The sequence below is a fragment of the Rhincodon typus genome, chromosome 12 (assembly GCF_021869965.1).
Source record: "Rhincodon typus isolate 14 chromosome 12, sRhiTyp1.1, whole genome shotgun sequence".
NCBI classification, from domain to species: domain Eukaryota; kingdom Metazoa; phylum Chordata; class Chondrichthyes; order Orectolobiformes; family Rhincodontidae; genus Rhincodon; species Rhincodon typus.
The window spans coordinates 8,591,018-8,604,532 of record NC_063343.1 but is presented as its reverse complement, the minus strand read 5'-3'; positions in this window follow the sequence as shown (position 1 = coordinate 8,604,532).

Sequence of the window (13,515 nt, the reverse complement as noted above, 5' to 3'; positions counted from 1 at the left end):
ACGTGAATTGAACAGATATTTTGTTTTTATTTTCACTTAAGTAGATGAAAGTCCAAAGATGTGCAGGCTAGGTGGATTGGCCATGCTAAATTGTCCATAGTGTTCACGGATGTGTAGATTAGGTGGGTTATAGGGTGATGGGTGTGGGTGCAATGCTCTGAGGGTCGGTGTGGACTTGCTGGGCTGAAGGGCCTGTTTCCACACTGTAGAGATTCTATGAAAGTAGCATCCTAGAAACAGCTGTAAATCAAGAATTGAAAGGGAGGGAGCAACTCAAGAAAATTACAGTGACCAGGGATGTTGTACTCAGTAAATTGTTGGAATTGCGAGTTGACAAGTCATTAGGTCTTCGGGATAGAAGATTAGCTTGCTAACAGGAAGTAGACAGTAGGAACAGGAGGATAATTTTCAAGCTGGCAGATTGTCACAAGTGGTATACTACAAAGGTCAGTGCTGCGACCTCAATACTTCACAATTTACTCAAATGATTTATATGAAGGGATTGAAGGTATGGTAGCTAAATTTACTGATGGCATAAGGATAAGTAGGAAATTGAGTTGTGGAGAGGACATAAGGAGCTTTCAAGGGGATATGCATAGGTTAAGTGAGTGAGCAAAGATCTGGCAAATGGAGTACAATATGGAAAAGTGTGAAATTGTCCATTTTGGTGGAAAGAAAAAAGGAGTATATTATGTAAATGATGGAGAGATTGCAGAACTCTGTGATGCAGAGAGATCTGGGAGTCCTGGTCCATGAATCACAGAAGGCTAGAAAGCAGGAACAGCAAGTAATTGGGAAAGCTACAGATTTTTTTTGGTTTATTGCGAAGGCAATTAAATACAAGAATGGAGGCTGTGCTTCAGTTATACAGGGCATTGGTGAGACTGCATCTGGAGTACTGTGGGTGGTACTGGTCACCGTCCTTCAGGAAGGATGGTTATGCATTGGAAGCACTTCACAGAAGGTTTATTAGTCTAACATCTGGAATGAATGAATGCCTTGTGAGAAAAAGCTAGACAGAGCAGGCCTGTAACTTCTGAATTTTAGAAGAAGCAGAGGTGACTTAATTGAAACAAATAAAATCCTGAGGGGACTTGACTATGTGGATGCTAAAACATCCTCCTGTCAGAGAATCTAGAACTGTAGGTCATTGTTCAAAATAAGGGGGTGTCCATTTAAAATAGATGAGGGTTTTTTTTCTCAGATGGTTATGGGTCTTTGAAAATCCCTTCCTCAAAAGGCAGTGGACACAAAATCTTTCAATATTTTTAAGGTAAGCAGAGATAGATTTTTGATTACTAAGTGAATGAAAGATTATCAGGGGGATGCAGGAATATAGAGTTGAGCTTAAAAATCAGACTAGCGATGAAATTATTGAATGGTGGAGCAGGCTTAAAGGGCTGAATGGCCTACACTTGTTCCTTGTTCTTATACGGTGACTTGGTTAAGAGTATGTGATGGTCTTGAACATTTCTTTGGGGAATACCTGTGCCGCACTGTAATTCTACAGTAAAACAAATTAACCACGATGATCCACCATGTGTGATTTTTCAAAAATCATACTATGTTCATGTAACAGATCACACTGCTTCAACAAGTAGCTTGACTTTGAATGTTTTGTTAGTTCCCAAATGCATGCCATCCGTGCTGCGACTTCTTGTTTGAAATATTTCAACATGATTCCACGCTGTCATAACACCAAAATGACCTTAAACAAAATCATGAAAGACATTCTTAATGACTGTGACCATGGTGAATTATCCTTGTAATGCACCTTTGATCTCTGCAGTCTTTGATGTGGTGGATCACATACTGTCTTCCAAAAGTGTTGCCAACATTGTCCAGTTTAGAGGAAGTACCCTCATTATATTTCAATCCAATGATGTTCTGAGGATCTTCAGCAGTGGCTTCTGTTCACCTTGAGAGGTGAGTTGACCCAAGGATCCTGGAACTGTCGTCTTCCTTATCTACATGTTGTTCTTTGCTGACATCTCTGCAGATGTGGGTTCAGTATGTTTGTTGATGATGCCTATGCCTGCCTCTTTTGACTTTTTCCCTAGTTGTTCTGCATCCAGTCTTCAATGAGTTAGAATTTTGCTGATAAGCAATGGAAGGACATAAGCAGACAGCTTCGGTGCTCACTTCAAATACCATACTAATTTCATAAGAACATAAGAACTAGGAGCAGGAGTAGGCCATCTGGCCCCTCGAGCCTGCCCCGCCATTTAATAAGATCATGGCTGATCTTTTTGAGACTCAGCTCCACTTACCCGCCCACTCACCATAACCCTTAATTCCTTTACTGTTCAAAAATTTATCTAGCCTTGCCTTAAAAATATTCAGCGAGGTAGCTTCAACTGCTTCACTGGGCAGGAAATTCCACAGATTTCACCAATTCCAAGCTCCATTCTCAGTCACTAAACATGACAACATTTTAATTGATCAGAACTGAGCTTGTGATCTGATATACTTTCTATCACAGCCTGTCTACTCACATTTTTTTAACATCAGTCCTCCTTACTCCAACCTCAGCCTATCTTATCTTAAAACCCTTATGCTTTTGCCACTTTCTGATTCAATTAGTATCATGTTTTTCTAGATGGACCTCAATTCTTCATTAAACTTTGGCTCATTCAACAATCCATTGTACAAATATTATCCTGCACCAAGTACCATGCTCCCATTACTCCAGTCCCTATTTTATCTCGGAGATAGTAGGAACTGCAGATGCTGGAGAATCGAGATAACAAGGTGTAGGGCTGGTTGAACATAGCAGGCCAAGCAGCATCATAGGAGCAGGAAGGCTGACGTTTCAGGCCTAGACCCTTCATCAGAAATGGGGGAGGGGAAGGGGGTTCTGAAATAAATAGGGAGAGGGGGGAGGCGGATAGAAGATGGATAGAGGAGAAGATAGGTGGAGAGGAAACAGACAGGTCAAAGAGGCAGGGATGGAGCCAGTAAAGGTGAGTGTAGTTGGGGAGGTAGGGAGGAGATAGGTCAGTCCAGGGAGGACGGACAGGTCAAGGGGGTGGGATGAGGTTAGTAGGTAGGAGATGGGGGTGGGGCTTGAGGTGGGAGGAGGGGATAGGTGGGAGGAAGGACAGGTTAGGGAGGCGGGGACGAGCTGGTCTGGTTTAGGGAATGCGGTAGGGGGAGGGGAGATTTTGAAGCTTGTGAAATCCACATTGATACCATTGGGCTGCAGGGTTTCCAAGCGGAATATGAGTTGCCTCCATGTTAAGGTTCTCATCCATGCGGTGAAATACCTCCATTACTTTAACCATCCTCTAGCATTACAAATACATCACTATACTCTGTTTAAAAACCAAAAGAACTGTGGATGCTGTAAATCAGAAACAAAGATAGAAATTGTGGAAAAGCTCAGCAGGTCTGGCAGCATCTGTGGAGAGAAATCAGAGTTAACATTTCAGTTCTGAGGAAGGGTCATTCAACCTGAAACATTAACTCTGATTTCTCTCCACAGATGCTGCCAGACCGGCTGAGGTTTTCCAGCAATTTCTATCTTTATTCCTATATGATGTTTCTTGGGTCTGTTCCTCATCTGTATCTCAGCTTTCTCTTTATTTCACTATTGACATCCATATCATGGGAATCGAGCCTCTCCAATCCTTGTGTATGACCTTCCACAAAACATACCTATTGACCATGCTTTTGTTCACCTCTCCTAATATCTTCATCTTTGACTATAGAGCCACTTTTTTAACACCTGTGTAAAATGTTCATATTAAAGATTTTGTTATAGCTAGTTTAAATCATCTGCGAGCATTCTCATAGGATACAGGAACCAGGATCAACTTTATTTTTTTTTTCTCCTGTGACACTACTTTGTGGAGCATCTTTTAATGAAACTAATCAAAGTTAGGAAGGCATTTTTAAACCATAAGTAGGAAACTATAGTTTAACTGTTTGTTCATGTAAATCTATTATTGGCATGTATTTGATGTAAGTATTGTTTTCACAGGTCTGTGTATTGTTTCCATAATACACACTATTAACACAATATAACAAAGAAAAAAATATTTTTCTCTTACACATCATTCAATCATGAACATAAACAATTACTGTTCCTTGGTTTTCCGTTCAATACTGTTACTTTACCAATTTGAAGTCATTTCTGGCTGAGGAAGTAAATACTTTTTCCATTCTGTCTTTGTTAACCTTTATTCACCCCCTTCCATGTCAGTCATTTAACTGTTGTTCATATGTTCTTTCAATATTTGACTGCCTCAGAAATATGTAACCAAACTGCTGCACTTTTATGTTCTGGATCCTGGTGATATGAAAGTACTCACACCAATTCTTTATTTGTATCTACCTATCACCTAAAATATGCTCTTCTGACACTAAAACATTGATTTTACATTTATGTGTGCATTCAAAAAAATATATTAATACAATGTTGCACAAAGGATTCATTGTAGGGTGTATAAAATCATTGGTGTTAGTGCAAGATGGTTCAACACATGCCAACATAATAGATGGCAACATTTCTATGCTTTTAAACAATACATTATGTTTTACTATTGGTAACTTTGGGTGCAGAGTAAATACAATATTATTAAATTTAATTGAATACATTTCATACTGCTGGGGGAATTATAATGCATCAACAGTGTTCCCTGTGACTAATTTGTGAAAAGACAAGAGAAATCTACAGAAAAATTGCTTGAATTCCAATTTACCACAAATTGTGAGATCATTTGCATGTTAACATTGCTAAAGTTGCTAAATTTTGCTTCTGACTCTTAGGATTCCCATAGGAGATAATGGGAATCAGGAGATGTATTGCACTAATATATCCTGGTCACAAACAGAAAGTCAAAAGTAAGAGTTAAGGGTTGGTACAGAGACTAACAAAACATGGGAAATAATATTCCATATGGATAGATGCTGAGACTGCTACAGTTCACAATATTGTATTTATAATTTGGAGTCCGGACTTGGAAATACAATTTTAAATTCTACCAATGACACCAAATAGGGACATACAGCGCATACTGAGGAAACATTAATAAATTTTTGGAAAGGGCATGCAATTGTTAACTTAATTTCAATATTGATAAGGGTTACATTTTGATAAGAAAGCCACATATTGTTTGAATAATAGAGCGTAAATGCAGTATAGGAGCAACAACATCTCGGTATACAGTATAGTTTAGTAAGACCAGGCATGCTGCTTTTACAATTTAGGATGCTAGGAGTCCTGGGTTGAAGCTTCATTAGGTTAGTAACTGATATTTAGTTTTACCTGGTGCTGCTTATGGTATGCTCTCCAATATTCCTCATTGAACCAATCTTCCAAATGATAGAGTGAGGGATAGGGTGCACCATATGGTTAAAAACTGTGTTTGAATACAATTCTGCTGCTGGTTTCCCTAAGCTTTCTAGACTTTAAGTTCTGGAATTCACCTCCTAAACATATCCTGGTCTCTCCTCTCATTTGATATTTTGTTTGAAATCTTTCAAAGTACACTCAGCAACAGGAAACAATATTTAGTAAATGTTGGATGACAGAAGTATCATGATGACACCTTCCAAATCAAGCCTCCTATATAGATTTAGTTATGTATTTCAGTTACAGCATGCAGGCATCACTAGAAACACACCAGCATTTATTTCATATCTATCAACACCCTTGAGGTGGTGGCGTGCTGGTTTCTTGAATCACTGCAGTTCTTACAGTGCCTTTAGAGAGATGTAGGATATTCGCTTAAGAACTGCGAAAGAACAGCAATATAATTCCAATTAAGGATGGTATGTGACTTGGAGGGAAACTTGCAGGTAGTAGCATTCTGATATATTTGTATCTTTTTCCTTCTAGGTATGGAGGATACATGTTTAGAAGATGTTGCTGAAGAAATCTTGGATGATAGCAGATTGTAGAGGTAGTGCCAATCAAGTGGGTTGCATCGTCATGGATGTTTTTGAGCTCAACTGTTCTTGGAGCTACATTCATCCAGGAAAGTGAAGAGTATTCTAAAGGTAAGGTGAAGTTGCCAAAGTCTTCCCATGCTGCTCTCTCATTAGGGAAAGATAGATGACTCGTGTGGTGGAGGTTATAACTAGAGGGTCACCAGACCTCAGGTGAGGGGAGAGGTTAAGGAGAGTCCTTCATGGTAATCTCAGTTGGTGCAGGCATTGAGCCCATGATATTGGCATCACTCTGCATCACAAACCAGCTTTCGAGCCAACTGAGCAAACCAACCCTCTTTTACTTCTATTACGATCACGTTGTAAAATATGTTTCACACTAAAAGATACTATGTAAATGAAAGCTGCTGTTATTGTTAAGTTCCAGCATATTTATACAAGGCAATAAAGATGATGCTTATCCTCCAAATAGAAACAGAAGTCCATGAAACCATAGTTCTCAGGCTTTGTAATGATCAGAAACAGACCCCTTTGTTCCAATTATTTTGAAAGTGCAGTTAATATTCATATGTAGGAAAAGATTGGAGAGCAAGACTCTCTGCAAACTGATTATGAATAAGCTGAAGAATCAGCCCTACAACCAGAAACCGCATCAATGTAATTCTGGCCTCCACAAAAGTATTTTGTGTGAGAATGCTAACCGTGATTGGGGAAAATTGTGTTGAATTGGTTCCCACCTAATCTTCAGCTTTTATTGGCCATAGCTCTTAAGGGTCGGTTATGTGTTGTGTTGTATGTAGCATTTTACTGTTGTTAATGATCAACACTTGCGACTGTCCTTTCAAAGAGAACTCAGGTCATCACAGCCTCTCCTCCTCTTCATCTAATTGTTCCTCCTATATTTTTCTTGCAGCTGTTAAGTGTCAATCTGTCTTGATGGCAAACTTATGCAGCATGCATGCAAAATATGATAAGTTAAGATGCTGGGTTGTACTGAAAATCTTCTCTGGGATGATTCAGGCAGTGAAAGCAAGGTTCAACAATTTTCCTTGTGGCAGAATGGATCTTGCTTTAGACATGCTCTGCAGAGGTTTCTCGCTCAAGTTATGAACGAAATCAAGGGAGAATATTTTTGTTGGCAAATAGCCAGCCTGTAAACCTGGTAGCCAAGTTGCAACAAAGTTCACACAAATGGACTGCACAGGATGAATGAATATAACTGTGTTGGGTTAGCAAGTATGGAGCTGCAAGATTCAATGCCTTTGGTCATGAACTTGTTACATGTGCAGGAGGTGGAATCCCATGTTTATGATTACAACGACAAACTAGTGATCGGGGCTTGATACGCAATGTGACGGCAATCTTTACATCTTGCATGTTGGAGAAGTAAATCAATGTATGCAAAGCCTCATACTCTCTCATTTTGCTAAACTCTATCAACAGAGGTTTCTCTTGGTATAGGAACATCAGTGACTACCCTAATGCATACATTGAAGTGGGAACTGTGAGGTATCGTTGGCATTTTTGCAGATTGAATTGAGTCTTTGGCATAAAAATTGAAGGTTATAGTTGGCCAAAGGCAATTCTGTCTAATTCTGTTTCAGGCTTGAGTTATGGCTTCATCAAGTAACAACAGCTTAGTAGCATTCTTGGTGGCACAAACGTATCTCAGATAGGGGTTTTGAGCAAGGCTGGCAGAGAACTGTGGGAGAAATGGGCCCTGAAAGCTCAGCATGAAAATGGCCTTTTGATGACTGCCATTGACTTCCCTCTTCTGGCAGTTCCCCTGCTCCCCAAAGTCCCCCATACTAATTTTCTGCATCCTCCAGCCCAATGCTTCTCAAACATTTTCGTACATTGACCTGATTTGTGAGCTTTGAAAATTGTCATGACACCTTGTTGAATCCTGACGGGTTGGAGAAAAAGACCAAGGACAGCAGGGGGAGTGGAATTAGCCATTGCTATGTCAGAGCTCATAATCTCAAAATTTCAGCACATGACACTATTCAAGGTCCCACCCTCCTTTCTGGAAGCCTTGCTTTTGCCCCAAAGGCAGCCCTTTGAAACTGTCCATCTTAAACATGAACAGGAGCAATGTACTATCAGGAAAACTTCTCTATGCAAAGCAAAATACAATACATCAAAAAATGTCTGGATGTCAAATAAAAGGCAGAAAGTATAAACCAACAAATAAACCTGAACACATTCACTGAATGCTTTCTTTAAATAGTGCTGGTGAGAAATTTTTCAGGCACTTGGCAGTATATTGTTTGTCATGCAATACCTTACCCAGTAAAAGATCCTGCGGTAATCAAAATTAAACCACTTATGCAGCAAGAACTGAAGCATCCTCATGTAGGTTAATTGTTCTTGATTTTAAATGTTGATGACATGCAGCCCTATCTCTAGTTTGACTTTCTCGACAAATATAACACAATTTTGGCTGGATCTAATTGCACACTTCCTATCTACCTACCTAACTCACGTCAGACTTTTGCATTGATGAGGGCATGAAACATCATCCTCACCATTTAGGAATGTCAACAAGTAGATCTAACCTAGAGATCTCAACATTGGACTCCTCTGGGCCCTAGTTTATTAGGCTAATATCTATCTTTAACTCTGTATTTGCTAAGAATGATTGCTAAGTATGTTTGCTGAGAGAGTTAGAAAGAAAGCATTGATCTTCTGCTAGGGTAGTCATAATATTTTAAATATTACATTTCTCATAATGGACAACTAAATGAAGAAAAGACAACATAAAATCAAAAGAAAACACATCAAAAATCCAAAAACTAGCATAGATCTTGGTGAGTTGGAAAGATATAAAGTGCAGTTAAGGGTGACACAATAACTAGTGATAACTGCATTAAGGGAGTATGAAAAGAAACAAAAATCGACATAACCCCTGCAAAGACAAATTAAAACCAACAAATATAAAATGTCTTTCAGCATACAACAGTTTACCAATTACATGTGCAGGATCGATAGTGTTTGAGTCCAAGTATAATCAATTGACCTGGACATCACTGATTTTTCTACATCGTAGACACTGTTGGACTGGCAATTGCAGGCATCCAAGCATGCTGATACCTAATGTCAGTGACAGTCCATGGACTCAATCAAATGTCACAGACACAGCAGAAATTGCAGCAGACTATTCAAGAAATAAAAAGAAAAATAAAAGTTCAAAAGGAAAAGGCTAAACAACCAACTCAGAATAATACCAGACTTGAGACTACCATCTCTGAAATGATGAAGTATTAGAGGACACCTCCATTCAGCTCATAAAGATAACTTTCAAGTGTTGAAACAGAAAGAAATGAAAAGGATGACCTATAAGCTGTGCATCATCAATCCAGTAAGAATGCTGGTTTATGGGAAGATTTGGAGCAACGTGCATGTAACACTGACTAGGGTCAGCAGGAGTAAGTATAGAGACTTCAGTTTGAACTCCAAGCAATGCTGGAAAGAAAAATGACAGACCTGTATAAACAGGTAGATACGTAAATGCACACAGTAAGGAGCTGCAAAACACTCTTAAGACAGTCTTTCCAGTAGAAAACGTCCACAATGATGCACTAGTGAAAGAGCTCACGCAGAACATAAGATTAACCAAACAACTGAAGTAACGTGGATTAGGTTCAAAGAAATCAAAAAAAAAATTGAAGGGACTAGACAGTTATCATGATTATAAAGGACAAAACTGGAGCAACAGAATATTAAAATCTTAACAGAATTAGAAAACTTCAGGGATTTTACTACTGGCATTAAACAACTGCTGATCCTTTATTTGGGTCCCTACCATGCCTTTTGTCATTAAATCACTCTTGTCTTCTACCCTAACAGACATCACCCCTTTTGCTCTTTTCTCCCTTGCCGGTCACCTTCCCCCGTCTCCAAACATGCCTAAGACCTGCTATATATCTAACTTATACTAGTTTTAAAGTAAGGTCATCAACATGAAACATTAACTTTGTTTCTCATTCCTGAGTATTTCCATCATTTTATATTTTTCCAATGACCCAGTACCTAACTCTAGATGGTACCTGACCAACTGCACACAAGTGGTATTGATTCTTCATTTTTCAAATTCTGGTCTCTTTCAGATAATGGTCAAATGTATTGCTTTGGAATGTTACCTTAGTGTATACAAGATGTAAATGGAAAAAGTGATCATATGTTAAACAGTCTTTATTGTTTTTCAAATATCAGTTAGCGAGTTCAAATATGTTTTGTATCTGTGCATTAGTTTTTAGTGAAAAAGCACTTTGCTTCTTCACATTCCCTATTACTTATCTTTTTTTACTCCACTTAAAGATTTTTCATCTTGTTTAAAGAGGCAAATTGTAGATTTTCTTACATTCTTAAGTACAACCATTAGTCTTCTCATGAACACAAAATTATATGCGAATATATAAAAATAACTTCGTTGAAAAACTCAATGAAAATTGTATATCTGGAAGAATACAAATCTTCAAGGAAAAAACCCTCAATTTATCACAACTATTGTGCATAGCCTACATCTGTCCATTAATTGAATAATGGAATCTCGTTTGGAAGTTAGAAAGATTCAAAGTTCTCCAGCTCAGTACAATTGAAGGCCAATAAGTCAACAAATAAGACCACAATAGTGTACTTTCACTTATAGTCTTTGTCACAAGATCATGATAACAAAAATTTAAAAACGTTACCAATTCAGCTAGTCTCCAATTCTTAACTTGGAAGTGTAAATTTATGAGCTACACCTTGGGCACAGTTGCTGCCTGAAATTTAATACCGTAGTTCATAAATGGAAGTTCAAATACAAATGTTAAACATTACATATTGATTATATAGTTGCAAACATGTATCAGGCCAGAAGAAGGCTCTTTAGAACGTTCTTTCAAGAATACATCATCTATAGGCACGTAATAAAGAGACACATAATTTTAATTGAGAAATAGATGCACATGGAATTAAAAGAATAGAAATCAGGGCCATTGTTTTTCTTGATTGATATAACTTGGACTTAGGTAGAGAGAATATAATTTTAAATCTGCAGGTGATACAAAGCTTGGTAACAAAATAAACAGTAAGAAGGATGATGAACTAGAAAAACAGACAACAGACAGAACCTAGTGTAACTAAGCATGAAGTAACGCACTTTAGGAGCACACTTTTGGAGAACCAGGAGAATTTAAATGGCAGTCTTGAGGGAGCTACAAAGCAGAAGGTCCTTGGAGTACACATACCCTAATCCTTGAAGTTGGCAAGGCAAGTTGGTAAGGAAGATTTGTAGAGGAAAAGACATCATAATCAGCAATAGATTATTCTAAATTGAAAGAAGCACAAATAAATTGCTTGTCACCTGGAAGGAGCATTTGGGACCATGCACAATGAGACGGGAGAAGATGAGAGAGAAATTGATCCAACTTCTGCACCTACATGGCAAGGTGCCACTGAGACAGTTGGTAGTGTTAGGGTTTATTGAATAGTAGACTATTGCAGAAGGAACAATCTCTTCTTAATGTTTTATTTCCTAAACAGAGGCATCGAATGCAAAAGCTCGTTATGCTAAACCTTATATAAAACATTGGTTAGGGCTCAGGTAAGGTGGTATGCTCAATTTTAGGTACATCTTTGGGTATGATGTCATAGGCTCAATGTCAGCAGCTTCAATGCTGCCAGGGAGGAAGTCTGAGGATTTTGACCTAGTGATGGTTGGACTGAGGTGAGGAACTCAGTGGACCTCATGAAGCCCAAACCAAGCATCACTGAGAAGGTTATTGTTGAGTAAGTGCCACCTGATAGCACTTTTGATGACACCTTATATCACTTTAATGAAGATTGAGAATTGATTAATGGGGCACAATTTTCCACATTGCCACGTAGATGCCAGTGTTGTAACTGTATTGGTGTCTGGAGGCATGGGCTAGATTTGGAGCACATCTTCAGTACTGTTGCTAGAACGTTTCCCTTTGCAGTGTCCAGTTTCTTCAACTATTTCTTAATGTCCCTGTACAGTGAATCATATTGGATGAAAACTGGCTTCTGCGATGCTGGGGAACTCAGGGGTACAAAGATCATCCAGCTTTGTCTTTTGTACTGAACTGTTCTGCACCCTATCCTTGAGGATGCAGTTATTTGTGGAGCATCCTCCTTCAGTGAGTTGTTGCATTGTTCACCACTATTCATGACTGAATATGGCAGGAGTGTGCAGCTTAAATCTGATCTGCTGTTTGGGGAATCACTTAGCTCTGTCTATTGCATGCTGATTATGCTGCTTGATATGCAAATGGTCCTAAGCTGTATCTTCGTCAGGTTGAGACCTCCTTTTTGGCTAGCTATGGTGCGGGTTCTGGCATGACCTTCAGTGTTGATTCACCAGTGCAGGTGATAATGATAGAGCGGGGAGCATAGGTGATGAGATTACAGATTTAGGTTGGATACAGTCCTGCTGTTGCTGATGGCCCACAGAGTTTATTGGATCTGTTCAAGCTCTGTCTCATTTAGAATAGTCATACTGTAGTCCAACACTTTGGAAGGTTTCCTCAATACAATGGTGGGACTTCATCTCCACAAGGATTGTGCAGAGGTTACTCCTACCAATATTTACTGTTACTGCAATACAGGAAAGTGAGTCACTGAGGAACAGGAGGATTGGCACCCAGGAGGGAAAGAGGCCACCACAAAATGCAGCACGGGTATTTTATTGTTCAGCATCATCTGCCTATGCCTCCAATTTGCCTCCTCCCCAACATCTACTCATTTTCCACCATCAAAGGGCTCCCCATCATCAACATTCATGCCTCTCCAGAGGGCAACGTTGTGGAGAGTGCATTGCACTATCATTACAACCAAGGTGTTAGCAGGAATGTATTATAAGACAAAACCTGACTTTCCCAGGCATTGGATTTACTGCCTTCCAAGTCGGTGACGTCCTACTGGTTTTGAATCTGTAATATTGCCCAGCTTTGATAAATAAGGCTTCTGTCGCCTATTTAATGCACTAGTATGCAGCCACCTGCAAGATGCCACAGAGGTCCTCATCGCTGAGGGCACAAGTATCAATGATCATCTGCTCAGAGAGTCAGAGTCCCCTTCACCATTGGTTCTCCATCCTCTACATAGATCTGGTGCTCAGGCTCCTGGTCTTTTGTGCCTCTTGTCTTTACATTTTGCCTCCTGATGCCCAATGTTCTGCCTCCTGAGAAGGCTAGGGTTCCTCATTTGCAATCATCTTGACTTCCGAGGATGCAACACCCATTTCCATCTGGATGTCACCAGTTGCTCAGGTTTTGTCCAAATAGTCATCAAATGCCCCTGTCATGAGTGAACAGTGATGGCCCCATTAATTGGCAAAGTCCTTAATCCTCGGTCATTCCATTTATTACAAAGGGCTGTTACAAATTTAACTTTTGAAAACCAGTTTCAATTACCTTTTCAAACTTTTATCCCCACCATGGCTTGCATCTGATGTGGTGCTTATCTGCTTGCAGTGGTCTGACAGATTATCCACCATGCAGAATCCAATCTACAGTGTTTCAAAAACTTTAGTTCTACTTAGGATTCCTAGTATATAGATTTAACCATTTGCTGAGATGTATTGCTTTGGAAAATTACCTTAGTGTATACAAGATG